The sequence below is a fragment of the Heteronotia binoei genome, chromosome 17 (genome assembly GCF_032191835.1).
Source record: "Heteronotia binoei isolate CCM8104 ecotype False Entrance Well chromosome 17, APGP_CSIRO_Hbin_v1, whole genome shotgun sequence".
NCBI lineage: Eukaryota > Metazoa > Chordata > Lepidosauria > Squamata > Gekkonidae > Heteronotia > Heteronotia binoei.
In genome coordinates, this window is record NC_083239.1 from 52,140,766 (window position 1) to 52,154,681 (window position 13,916).

Here is a 13,916-nt window from a genome sequence, read left to right on the forward strand (position 1 = left end):
ATTCCATGCACCATCTTGTTTGCATGGGGGGATTCCACATCATGCTCCCCCGTGCAGCTACATCAATTATGAACTATATCGCCGAGTCCCCCTCGTTATTACTGTTTAAGTCGAGGTTCCCCAAGGAGGTGCCCGCAGGCTCTGGGGCACCTGCCGACACATCGCCTGGCGTTTTCGGGAAAGTGGGTGCAGCCAGGTAGAGTTCTTGCCCACCGCAGTGCCTGATAGGCCGCTGGAGTTCTCAGGAGCAGCCCAGTTTTTTGAAACGTCGCTTTGGTATCAGCCGCCACTCTTGTTGGGTTTATTGGAGTACTGTGTGCAATTCTGGCCACCGCACCTCAAAAAAAGATATAGCATTGAGAAAAGTGCAGAAAAGGGCAACTGGAATGATTCAAGGGTTGGAACACTTTCCCCATGAAGAAAGGTTACAGTGCTTGGGGCTCTTTCGCTTGGAGAAACGTCGACTGCGGGGTGACATGATAGAGGTTGACAAGATCATGCACGGGATAGAAAAGGTAGAGAAAGAAGTCCTTTTCTCCCTTTCTCACCATACGAGAACTCCTGGGCACTCAGTGAAATTGCTGAGCAGTCGGGTTAGAACGGATAAAAGGAAGTAGTTCTTCACCCAAAGGGTGATTAACATGTGGAACTCATTGCCGCAGGAGGTAGTGGTGGCTACAAGCATAGATAGCTTCAAGAGGGGATTGGATAAGCATCTGGAGCAGAGGTCCATCAGTGGTTATTAGCCACAGCCTATTGTTGGAACTCTCTGTCTGGGGCAGTGATACTCTGTAGTCTTGGTGCTTGGGGGGGGCACAGTGGGAGGGCTTCTAGCCCCACTGGTGGACCTCCTGATGGCACTTGGTTTTTTGGCCACTGTGTGACACAGTGTTGGACTGGAGGGGCTATTAGGCTGATCCAACATGGCTTCTCTTATGTTCTCTTATTGTCCCTGCTCCTCTTTCCCAGCGCATTTTGAAATCACCCCTCTTTATCTCCTGTCCTTAGACTACCTCTGGGCACAGGCATGGCACCGTCTCCCGTGGCAGCCATCCGGCACTTTGTGCCCACCAGCCTCCTTCAGGATTCCAAAGATACCTGGAGGCTCAAAAATGCCGGAGAGGCCTGCTTTTACGTTCCCCCTTCTGCCTGCTCCTCGCCTTCGTTCGTTTGTTCTTTGCTGGCGATATTTTGCTGCCATTCGGTTAAGCAGTTTCGGGTTTTGCGCTGTTTTATTGTTCTTTTGTTTTGTTGAACTGTGCCGCAGCCTGGGTACACAAACAAGAGTTTGGCAAACATTTCCGGCAAAGACAGAAGCCCCGTTTCAAATCCTCCAATTACAAACGAAGAATTCCGACCTCGCAAACAAATGTTTCTAAACTTGGCAGCAAACACATCTCTTTAGACAGCTGTATGAAGGGCGGGGGACCCCTTTGAACTTACAATTCAACGGCTAGTGCTGTACCGCTCATTCCCAACGCAGTGCCCATGGGCGCCCACCAACACCTTTCCTGCTGCCTGCCAAGTCTTTTCAGGAAGTGGGTGAGGCCACCAAGGGCAGGGGTGTCGAACACACAGTTCGGGGGGCAAATCAGGCCCCCATAGGACTCCTATCAGGCCCCCGAGCAACTGGCTGTCCTCTGCTTCCTTCTCCCTCTTTCCTGAGGCTCCCCCCCCTTCCTGGTCCCCTGGGGAAGGAAGGAAAGAGCCAGAGCTTCCTTTGCCTAGTCCCCTCTATCCCATGGGAGAGATACAAAGAAAGCATCTTTAAGACCAACAAGTGCTGTTGTTTTAAGCAAGTTTTATTTTAAGCTTTCGAAGAAAGAAGAGGACTGCAGATTTATACCCCGCCCTTCTCTCTGAATCAGAGACTCAGAGCGGCTTACAATCTCCTGTATTTTCTTCCCCCACAACAGACACTCTGTGAGGTGGGTGGGACTGAGAGAGCTCTGACAGAAGCTGCCCTTTCAAGGACAACTCCTGCGATAGCTATGGCTGACCCAAGGCCATTCCAGCAGCTGCAACTTTCCCAGTCTGACTTCAATACCGGGAAAGTTGGAAGAAACCATTATCAAGGACAGAATGAGTAGGCACATTGATGAACAGGGGTTATTGAGGAAGACTCAGCTCGGGTTCTGTAGGGGAAGATCTTGCCTCACTAACCTGTTACATTTCTTTGAGGGGGTGAACAAACATGTGGACAAAGGAGACCCGATAGATGTTGTTTACCTTGACTTCCAGAAAGCTTTTGATAAAGTTCCTCATCAAAGGCTCCTTAGAAAGCTTGAGGGTCATGGAGTAAAAGGACAGGTCCTCTTGTGGATCAAAAACTGGCTGAGTAATAGGAAGCAGAGAGTGAGTATAAATGGGCAGTCTTCGCAGTGGAGGACGGTAAGCAGTGGGGTGCCGCAGGGCTCGGTACTGGGTCCCATGCTCTTTAACTTGTTCATAAATGACTTAGAGTTGGGAGTGAGCAGTGAAGTGGCCAAATTTGCAGATGACACTAAATTGTTCAGGGTGGTGAGAACCAGAGAGGATTGTGAGGAACTCCAAAGGAATCCATTGAGGCTGGGTGAGTGGGCGTCAACGTGGCAGATGCGGTTCAATGTGGCCAAGTGCAAAGTAATGCACATTGGGGCCAAGAATCCCAGCTACAAATACAAGTTGATGGGGTGTGAACTGGCAGAGACTGACTATGAGAAAGATCTTGGGGTCGTGGTAGATAATTCACTGAAAATGTCAAGACAGTGTGCGATTGCAATAAAAAAGGCCAACGCCATGCTGGGAATTATTAGGAAGGGAATTGAAAACAAATCAGCCAGTATCATAATGCCCCTGTATAAATCGATGGTGCGGTCTCATTTGGAGCACTGTGTGCAGTTCTGGTCGCCGCACCTCAAAAAGGATATTATAGCATTGGAGAAAGTTCAGAAAAGGGCAACTAGAATGATTAAAGGGCTGGAACACCTTCCCTATGAAGCAAGGTTGAAACGCTTAGGGCTCTTTAGCTTGGAGAAATGTTGACTGAGGGGTGACATGATAGAGGTTTACAAGATAATGCATGGGATGGAGAAAGTAGAGAAAGAAGTACTTTTCTCCCTTTCTCACAATACAAGAACTCGTGGGCATTCGATGAAATTGCTGAGCAGACAGGTTAAAACGGATAAAAGGAAGTACTTCTTCACCCAAAGGGTGATTAACATGTGGAATTCACTGCCACAGGAGGTGGTGGCGGCCACAAGCATGGCCACCTTCAAGAGGGGGTTAGATAAAAATATGGAGCAGAGGTCCATCAGTGGCTATTAGCCACAGTGTGTGTGTGTGTGTGTGTGTGTATTTGGCCGCTGTGTGACACAGAATGTTGGACTGGATGGGCCATTGGCCTGATCTAACATGGCTTCTCTTATGTTCTTATGGAGGAGTGGGGAATCAAACCCGGTTCTTCCAGATAAGATGATGATACTGGATTTATATCCCGCCCTATACTCTGAATCTCAGAGTGGCTCACAGTGGCTCACAATCTCCTATATCTTCTCCCCCCTGTGACACCCTGTGATGTGGGTGGGGCTAGAGAGGGCTCTCACAGCAGCTGCCCTTTCAAGGACAACCTCTGCTAGAGCGATGGCTGACCCAAGGCCATTCCAGCAGGTGCAACTGGAGGAGTGGGGAATCAGACTCGGTTCTCCCAGATAAGAGTCCGCCCACTTCACCACTACACCAAACTGGCTCTTTGCATTTGTCTGTGTCCTTTATAAAGCTTATATCTCTGCTACTTGGCATTGCATTTTATGACACACCCATGGCCCGGCAAGGTCTCATTTATGTCAGATTCAGCCCTCATAACAATTGAGCTTGACACCCCTGGGCTAGAAGCTCCCTTTTCTCTGGGTGGGGGCCTCTGTGGTGGGGTCTCCCTCGTGGTGGCTGCGGGCGCGGCGGTGCCCTCCAATGCTTGTCTTGGTGCCCACTGTTTAGAAAGTGGGTCAGGCTGTGTGGGGCACTCAGGGCCAGCCGTAGACTGTCTGCTAACTTCTGCCGCCCCTCTGCACAAATAACATCACCGAGCGACATGGGGAGTGGCCAGTTTGGTGCCCCCAAAAGGCTGGCGCCCTAAGCAGTCACCTAGTTTACCTAGTGGCAGAGCCGGCCCAGAGGGCGATTGCCCAGCAGGGCTTCTGATTGACCACTGATGCTCTGATTTGGCTGTACAGAAGAATGTTATTTCAGTGGCAGTTGGAGAGCCAGTTTGGTGTGGTGGTTAAATGTGCGGACTCTTATCTGGGAGAACCGGGTTTGATTCCTCACTCCTCCACTTGCAGCTGCTGGAAGGGCCTTGGGTCAGTCATAGCTCTTGCAGAGTTGTCCTTGAAAGGGCAGCTTCTGGGAGAGCTCTCTCAGCCCCACCTACCTCACATCGGGGTTCTGAGTTTCAGAGTGAAGGGCAGGATATAAATCCAATATCATCTTCTTAGAGAGCCAGTTTGGTGTAGTGCGTGAACTCTTATCTGGAAGAACCGGGTTTGATTCCCCACTTCTCCACTTGCAGCTGCTGGAATGGCCGTGGGTCAGCCAGAGCTCTGGCAGAGTTGTCCTTGGAAGGGCAGGTGCTGTGAGAGCCCTCTCAGCCCCAACCACTTCACAGGGTGTCTGTTGGCGGGGAGGACGATAAAGGAGATTGTGAGCCGCTCTGAGACTCTGAAATTCGGAGTGGAGGGCGGGATATAAATCCAATATTTTCTTCTTTTGTTGCCACTGCAGGATTGGCTTTCTTCCCTCTCTTTCCCAGGGTGTTTTTAAATTATCTCTCTTCTCCCCTGCGCTTCGGCTTCCTCTGCATGTAGGTCTTGCAGAGCGACAGATGCCCATAGGGTGCAGAAAGGTTAGGGACCCCTGAACTGTGGGATTTTAGTTTCATGGAGCAGGTCATTGAGGAAAAAGCCGATTGTAGCCTAACTGGGAACAGCATTGCAGCATGCGAATTAGTGGTATAGAAGCTGGTGCCTCTGAGCATGGGCAGAAATCTAGAGGCTCAGGGGAGACAGTGTTGGGGAATGCTACTCACTCCTGCAGTGAGAGTAGAAAGGATTGAAGAAGAAGAAGAAATTGGATTTATATCCCACCCTCCTCTCTGAATCATGGTCTCAGAGCGGTCCCAATCTCCTTTATCTCCTTCCCCCACAACAAACACCCTGTGAGGTAGGTAGGGCTGAGAGAGCTCTGACAGAAACCACCCTTTCAAGGACAGCTCTGCGAGAGCTATGGCTGGCCCAAGGCCATTCCAGCAGCTGTGAGTGGAGGAGTGGGGAATCAAACCCGGTTCTCCCAGATAAGAGTCCGCACACTTCACCACTGCACCAAACTGGCACTCAAGAGAGAAGGGGAGATAGATTTCATCCTGCTTTTTGACACATAACTCGTTAACTCCTTGGAAGATTCTCGCAGGGGTTGTCCTTGAAAGGGCAGTTTCTGGGAGAGCCCTCTCAGCCTCATCCACCTCACAGGGTGTCTGTCGTGGAGGAAGAAGATAAAGGAGATTGTGAGCCGCTCTGAGATCCAGAGTGGGGGGTGGGGTATAAATCCAAGTTTGATGCATGACAGTCAACCGTTTGGCTTGCTTCCCACAAGGCAATTTTTATGCTCTACGCCAGCGCTTTATATTGCCCACTGCAGGGGGCGCCAGCCTATCTGGGTCTGTGGGCACAGATGGCATTCAAGGGAGGAGTCTCAGAGTCGAAAACAACTGGTGCTTGCATTTTTAGCAGAGAGATAAATTTTATAAAGAACACACACACGCGCACACACACAGGGAGGGAGAGTTTGGCTAAGCAGCTCTGCTGTGCAATTGAGAGAGCCTGACAACGCAAGCTATTCCTCCCCAAGGGAGGAGTCTCAGACAATGGAGAAAACAGAGGTTTTGCTCTGCAGCTCCTGTGCGATTGAGCAAGCCATGCAAAGCAAGCTGCGATGCAGATGGAAGCAGGAGAGAGAGAGAAGGAAGCGGATGACTTCCAATTGCTCGGGGGCCTGATCAGAGCCCTCCGGGGGCCTGATTTGGCCCCTGGGCCGCATGTTTGTCACCCCTGCTCTAGATCTTATGGCTGTAAAGGTATGCTTGAACGTGGCAGATCTCGCTTCGCCACTGATCTGTGCCTCAGTAGCTTCCCTAGCAGAAAGACCAGCTCGCTCCCCGAGGGATATCCATTCTCCAATTAAGCTCTGGCCGCCAACGGTTCCTTCCGACGCCTCCCTCTCTCTGCGAAGTTAAATCAAAATGGGTTAGACTCCGCGTTCTCTCTCTCCCTCCCTCTCGGCAACGGCTTCCAAAGGAGGTCAGAAGAGGCAGTTCTCTTGCTAACGCTGGGGAGAGACTGAAAGGATCTCCTTCCCCGCTTGGCTTTTCAAGAGCACCATCTGCACGCCGCCAAGTCTCTCTCCCTCTCTCTCTCTCTCTGCCGGCCGCAAAGGATATGTATGACCAACCAGGGTGGCTTCCCTCCTACAGGCATCCCAGAGACTTCGGCTCAGCCTCTTGGAATCAGGAACTCTTCCCTTTCCTGCCCAGCCAAGAGCGGCAGCGGGAACTTGGCGCCTGTTTCCGCTCCTCCGCCACAACATCCACTGTTACGTGCACAGAAAGAGGAGCCGCGGACTGCCGAAGAGGGGGAGGGCGAAGAACGGAGGCGGGAGAGCAGAGGAGCTGGGACTGTGAAGCCCACGGCTCCGGTGTCAGCCCTGGGCACAAACTCACCGGCGGTGGAAACTGGTTTCGAGCCACTGGACTAAAAAGCTGACTCACGGTGACCTCGTTGGGTTTTCAAGGCGAGAGACGTCCGGAGGTGACTGGCCCTTGCCTGGCACTGCGTAGCAACCCTGGACGACTCTGGTGGTCTCCCATCCAAAAACTAACCAGAGCTGACCCCGCTTAGCTTCTGAGATCTGATGAGACTGTGCTTAGCTTCCAAGATCTGACAAGTTCGGGCTAGCCTTGCCCATCCAGTTCATGACAAGAGACGTTCAGAGGTGGTTGGCCATTGGCTGCCTCTGTGTACAACCCTGGACTTCTTCGTGGTCTCCCACCCAAGTACTAACCAGAGCTGACCCCACAGCTTCTGAGATCTGATGAGACCGTGCTTGCTTGGCCCATCCAAGGCAAGAGATGATCAGAGGTGGTCTCCCACCCAAGTACTAACCAGAGCTGACCCCACAACTTCTGAGATCTGATGAGACCGTGCTTGCTTGGCCCATCCAAGGCAAGAGATGATCAGAGGTGGTCTCCCACCCAAGTACTAACCAGAGCTGACCCCACAACTTCTGAGATCTGATGAGACCGTGCTTGTTTGGCCCATCCAAGGCAAGAGATGATCAGAGGTGGTCTCCCACCCAAATACTAACCAGAGCTGACCCCGCTTAGCTTCTGAGATCTGATGAGACCGTGCTTGCTTGGCCCATCCAAGGCAAGAGATGATCAGAGGTGGTCTCCCACCCAAATACTAACCAGAGCTGACCCCACAACTTCTGAGATCTGATGAGACCGTGCTTGCCTGGCCCATCCAAGGCAAGAGATGATCAGAGGTGGTCTCCCACCCAAGTACTAACCAGAGCTGACCCCACAACTTCTGAGATCTGATGAGACCGTGCTTGCTTGGCCCATCCAAGGCAAGAGACGATCAGAGGTGGTCTCCCACCCAAGTACTAACCAGAGCTGACCCCACAACTTCTGAGATCTGATGAGACCGTGCTTGCTTGGCCCATCCAAGGCAAGAGATGATCAGAGGTGGTCTCCCACCCAAGTACTAACCAGAGCTGACCCCACAACTTCTGAGATCTGATGAGACCGTGCTTGCTTGGCCCATCCAAGGCAAGAGATGATCAGAGGTGGTCTCCCACCCAAGTACTAATCAGAGCTGACCCCACTTAGCTTCTGAGATCTGATGAGACTGTGCTTGCTTGGCCCATCCAAGGCAAGAGACGATCAGAGGTGGTCTCCCACCCAAGTACTAACCAGAGCTGACCCCACAGCTTCTGAGATCTGATGAGACCGTGCTTGCTTGGTCCATCCAAGGCAAGAGACGATCAGAGGTGGTCTCCCACCCAAGTACTAACCAGAGCTGACCCCACTTAGCTTCTGAGATCTGATGAGACCGTGCTTGCTTGGTCCATCCAAGGCAAGAGATGATCAGAGGTGGTCTCCCACCCAAGTACTAACCGGAGCTGACCCCGCTTAGCTTCTGAGATCTGATGAGACTGTGCTTAGCTTCTGAGATCTGACAAGTTCAGGCTAGCCTTGCCCATCCAGATCATGACAAGAGACGTTCAGAGATGGTTGGCCCTTGCCTGCCTCTGTGTACAACTCTGGACTTCCTCGTGGTTTCCCACCCAAGTGCTAACCAGGACAGACCCTACTTAGCTTGTGAGATCCGATGAGACCGCGCTCGCCTGTTCCATCCAAGGCAAGAGACAATCAGAGGTGGCTAGCCATTGGCTGCCTCTGCGTAGCGACCCTGGACTTCCTCGGTGGTCTCTCCTCCAAGTACCAGCCGGGGTCAACCCTCTTTAGCTTCTGAGATCAGACAAGACCGGGCTCGCCTGGCCCATCCAGATCATGACAAGAGACGTTCAGAGGTGGTTGGCCCTTGCCTGCCTCTGCGTAGCGACCCGGGACTTTCTCGTGGTCTTCCACCCGAGTTCTAGGCAGAGTCAACCCTGCTAAGCTTCCAAGATCTGGCTAGCCTGCGCCATCCAAACTGAGGCGAGAGACATTCAAAGGTTGTTTGCCCTTGCCTGCATCTGCGTAGGAATCCCGGGCTTCTCTGGTGGTCTCTTCCAAGTACTAACCCAGGTGGACTCTGCTCAGCTTCCAAGACCAAAGGAGACTGGGCCAGCCTTGGCCATCAAGGTCAGGGCGCAAACTCACTATGGGAACTTCGGCTCCCTCCTATTCGTCACAGCCTCAACCTCCCTACGCGCACACAGATAGCAATTCTGGCCTACCTTACAGGCGGGTTGTTTGGGGGTTATTTGCAGTCATGTCAATGGGGATTTGAAAAACAGTGTCCGTCAGGATCTTATTACTACCAGTGAGGACCTCTGCAGCTCAGACCCCACACCCGTTTTGAGCACCGTCGGCCAGCTCTGGAATATGTGAAACCCCACGCCCTCTAACCTGGCCCCACCGGAACCCGTCACCTTTACGGCAGATCCCGGAAAGGAGGCACGGATTCCAGAGGCTTTCGCGCATGCCGGATAATCCACTTTCGACGCACTTCAGCCGTCATTTGCAAATGGAATTTGGCTATTTGACGCCGCAGAAAAATCCAGCTGCAAAATGAGTCGGGAGTGGATTGAAAATACATTAAGTTAACCTGCGCATGAAAGGAAGTTCCATTTTCAAAAAAGGCCAGAAAAGAGGACAGACAGAGGCGTTTGAAGGGAACAGTCTTGCAAGCCAGTTGTGTTGGCGAGGCAAGAGACCCACATACCCCCCCCCCGCAAGATTAGCCTCCCCCACCCTGCCTCGTCCCCCCCATCCTTCACTACTCCCTCTGGCTCCAGCACTGGCCCACTGGTGAAGCTCCTGATGGCATGTGGGTTTTTGACCACCATGTGACACAGTGTTGGACTAGATGGACCATTGGTCTGATCCAATATGGCTTCTCTTATGTTCTTCTGTCTGGGGCAGTGATGCTCTGTATTCTTGGTGCTTGGGGGAGGGGGGCAGAGTGGGAGGGCTTCTAGTGTACTGGCCCCACTGATGGACCTCCTGATGGCACCTGGGGGTTTTTTGGCCACTGTGTGACACAGAGTGTTGGACTGGATGGGCCACTGGCCTGATTCAACATGGCTTCTCTTATGTTCTTCTGCCTGGGGCAGTGATGCTCTGTATTCTTGGTGCTTGGGGGAGGGGGGCACAGTGGGAGGGCTTCTAGTATCCTCCTGGCCCCACTGATGGACCTCCTGATGGCACCTGGGGTTTTTGGCCACTGTGTGACACAGAGTGTTGGACAGGATGGGCCATTGGCCTGATCCAACATGGCCTCTGTTATGCTCTTATGTGACACAGAGTGTTGGACTGGATGGGCGACTGGCCTGATTCAACATGGCTTCTCTTGCATTCTTGTCTTCTTCTCCTGCCCTGTTGCCCCACAACTAGACACAGGACCCCAGAACTTTAAATCCCAAATCATTAACCCTTCCTTTGCCAGTAACTACTTTTTAAGTTACGTATTTGTATCTTTAAAAAAGGTAGTCCCCTGTGCAAGCACCAGTCGTTTCCGACTCTGGGGTGATGTTGCTTTCACAAAATTTTCATGGCAGACTTTTATGGGGTGGTTTGCCATTGCCTTCCCCAGTCATCTACACTTTCTAGCTGCTCCTAAATGTCCACAAACCCTGCCCTCACCCTTTTATCTGAATACTCTGTAAAATCAGCTAGGTGAAAGGAAAAGAAGAAGAAGAAGATGATGATGATATTGGATTTCTACTCCACCCTATGCTCTGAATCTCAGTTTCAGAGCAGCTTACAATCTCCTTTACCTTCCTCCCCCGCAACAAACACCCTGTGAGGTAGGTGGGGCTGAGAGAGCTCTGACAGAAACTGCCGTTTCAAGGACAGCTCTACGAGAGCTATGGCTGACCCAAGGCCATTCCAGCAGTTGCAAGTGGAGGAGAGGGGAATCAAACCCGGTTCTGCCAGATAAGAGTCCACGCACTTAACCACTACACCAACTTTTTTAACCAGTTCCCGGCTCTTGTGTGCTTTATGGCAGTATGATGGGAAGTCCTTTTGCACGGCCCAAGGATAATGGTTTGGCCCTCCGACACAAAGGCTGCTTCCCCAACCAGTTTCCACCAGGGAAGTTGTCAAGAGAGCAGACCAAAGAGTCTTTTGTGTGGCAGCTGGCAGCCCCACAGCAAGCAAGACAGGTGGGGAAGCCCCACACGCCCTCATCCTGCATGCACGGCGGAAGCCGACATCAGGATGCCCCAGATCATCTCCCCACAAAGACAGGCGCTCCTAAGTTAAACACAGCCTCTACACAAACAGATGCATGATCCTAAAAACACCCCAGCGCCAACCAAGAAACTCCACGCTCACACATTGCAAGCCTCAGTACACAAAGTGTAGGAGAACATGCAAACAAACGCAGGGTCCTGGAAGTATTGCCCACCCCCTGGGTTTAGAATAGTGGTCACGGAGGAAGGGGGGCGGAAAGCAACTGTGAATTTCCTGCATTGAACGGGGTCGGACTAGATGACCCTTGGGTTCCCCTTCCAGCTGTAAGTTTCTAACTGAATCCTTTGGGAACCCCCCCCTTGTCCCCCAACTTTTAAGGGCAGGGCAGACACCACCTACACAGAGAGACCCCAGGGGCGCACACGAGGCTGGGGGCGCCACATAAACAGTGGCAGCAGGAGTAGACCTAAAAGGTAATTCAGGCTCTCCCGCAAACCAAGTTCGAGTCCGGGGGGACGGCACCTTTAAGGCCCCGCCAAGTTCTCTCCGGGGTGATCTCAGCTTTCCCCCCCCCCCGATCCCCACCCCACGCCACGCAAGGTTCTGGAGGCGCGCCACACCCCGAGGCCGTCGGCGGAGTCCCCAGAGCCTCCCGAGCGTCCGGCGAGGTCGCTGCCCCGCGGAGCGTGCAGGGTGGGAAGGGAGGGGGAGGCAGGCAGGAAGGGAGGAAGGAAGGAGCCGGCGCGCAGGCAGGCAGGCAGCCAGGCGGGGCCGGTTTCGGGCAGGTGCGCGGCGTCGGGGCGGGCGCCTACCTTCTGGTCGACGATGGAGCAGGCGAGCTGCTTGACGTGGGCCAGGTCGGAGGCGGGCGGGCGGAGGACGCACTCGCGGGTGAGCCCGATCTGCAGCTGGAAGGAGACGCCCTGCTGGCCCGACGGCGCGCCCGACGACTGCAGCAGCGGGGGCGGCTCGGGGGCCGCGGCGGGGAAGGCTCCGCGGGACGGGGAGGCCATGGCTCGGCCGCCGCCTCCTCCTCCTCTCGGTCTTGCGCGCCGGCCGGGATGTCTCCAAGAGGGCGCCCCGACGGCTGCGCGCCCGCCCCGCTTGCGCCAAGAAACTTTTCCTTCTCTCTCTCTCTCGGCCGAGAAGGAAGTGCCTGGAGTGGCACCCCGCCGGGCCAATGGCGAGCCGCGCCGATGAAGTCACGCCGCCCCGCCCCGTCGCTCCGGAGTGGATCCGGAACCGCCGCGGAGCGAGGAGGGGCCCCGGCGCCCTGGACGCCAGGCTCCCGAGCGGGGGCAAAGGGCCGCGCCCCCTCCCCACGGAGCTGGGGACAAGAGCGACGGGGCCCCACCTCCAAGAAGGAAAGGCACTCTGCACATGCTCGGGGGTAGTCTCCCCCCCCGAAGGAAACGCACTTTGCACATGCTCGGGGGTAGTCTCCCCCCCCCGAAGGAAACGCACTCTGCACATGCTCGGGGGTAGTCTCCCCCCAGAAGGAAACGCACTCTGCACATGCTCGGGGGTAGTCTTCCCCCCAGAAGGAAACGCACTCTGCACATGCCCGGGGGTAGTCTTCCCCCCAGAAGGAAACGCACTCTGCACATGCTCGGGGGTAGTCTTCCCCCCAGAAGGAAACGCACTCTGCACATGCTCGGGGGTAGTCTCCCCCCAGAAGGAAACGCACTCTGCACATGCTCGGGGGTAGTCTACCCCCAGAAGGAAACGCACTCTGCACATGCTCGGGGGTAGTCTCCCCCCCAGAAGGAAACGCACTCTGCACATGCTCGGGGGTAGTCTCCCCCCCGAAGGAAACGCACTTTGCACATGCTCGGGGGTAGTCTCCCCCCCCGAAGGAAACGCACTTTGCACATGCTCGGGGGTAGTCTTCCCCCCAGAAGGAAAGGCACTCTGCACATGCTCGGGGGTAGTCTCCCCCCCGAAGGAAACGCACTTTGCACATGCTCGGGGGTAGTCTTCCCCCCAGAAGGAAACGCACTCTGCACATGCTCGGGGGTAGTCTCCCCCCCCAGAAGGAAACGCACTCTGCACATGCTCGGGGGTAGTCTCCCCCCCCGAAGGAAACGCACTCTGCACATGCTCGGGGGTAGTCTCCCCCCAGAAGGAAACGCACTCTGCACATGCTCGGGGGTAGTCTTCCCCCCAGAAGGAAACGCACTCTGCACATGCTCGGGGGTAGTCTCCCCCCAGAAGGAAACGCACTCTGCACATGCTCAGGGGTAGTCTACCCCCAGAAGGAAACGCACTCTGCACATGCTCGGGGGTAGTCTCCCCCCCAGAAGGAAACGCACTCTGCACATGCTCGGGGGTAGTCTCCCCCCAGAAGGAAACGCACTCTGCACATGCTCGGGGGTAGTCTTCCCCCCAGAAGGAAACGCACTCTGCACATGCTCGGGGGTAGTCTCCCCCCAGAAGGAAACGCACTCTGCACATGCTCGGGGGTAGTCTACCCCCAGAAGGAAACGCACTCTGCACATGCTCGGGGGTAGTCTCCCCCCCCAGAAGGAAAGGCACTCTGCACATGCTCGGGGGTAGTCTCCCCCCCCCAGAAGGAAACGCATTTTGCACATGCTCGGGGGTAGTCTCCCCCCCCAGAAGGAAACGCACTCTGCACATGCTCGGGGGTAGTCTCCCCCCCAGAAGGAAACGCACTCTGCACATGCTCGGGGGTAGTCTCCCCCCCAGAAGGAAACACACTCTGCACATGCTCGGGGGTAGTCTTCCCCCCCGAAGGAAACGCACTCTGCACATGCTCGGGGGTAGTCTTCCCCCCAGAAGGAAACGCACTCTGCACATGCTCGGGGGTCGTCTCCCCCTCCGCGTGAGGCTGGAGCCCGCGGGCGCCTCGTGGGGCATCTCGGAAGCAGGGCGGGGGGCGGTTTCTCCTCGGAACCCTTCGGACGCCGCCTTTCACCCGAAGAGAGCGCCGGCGGCGCTGGAA

At 54.6% G+C, this 13,916-nt stretch overlaps 1 protein-coding gene across 1 annotated transcript in view; it reads right to left on the reverse strand.

Annotated features, from left to right (window-relative positions):
* PRKD2 (protein kinase D2) overlaps positions 1-11,898 on the reverse strand; it is a 64,259-nt gene extending 52,361 nt beyond the window's left edge. Inside the window, exon 1 of the mRNA XM_060258257.1 lies at positions 11,767-11,898. The gene's annotated coding sequence lies outside the window, so the exon portion shown is untranslated. The remainder of the gene's footprint in view (positions 1-11,766) is intronic.
* Positions 11,899-13,916: the final 2,018 nt, after the last annotated feature.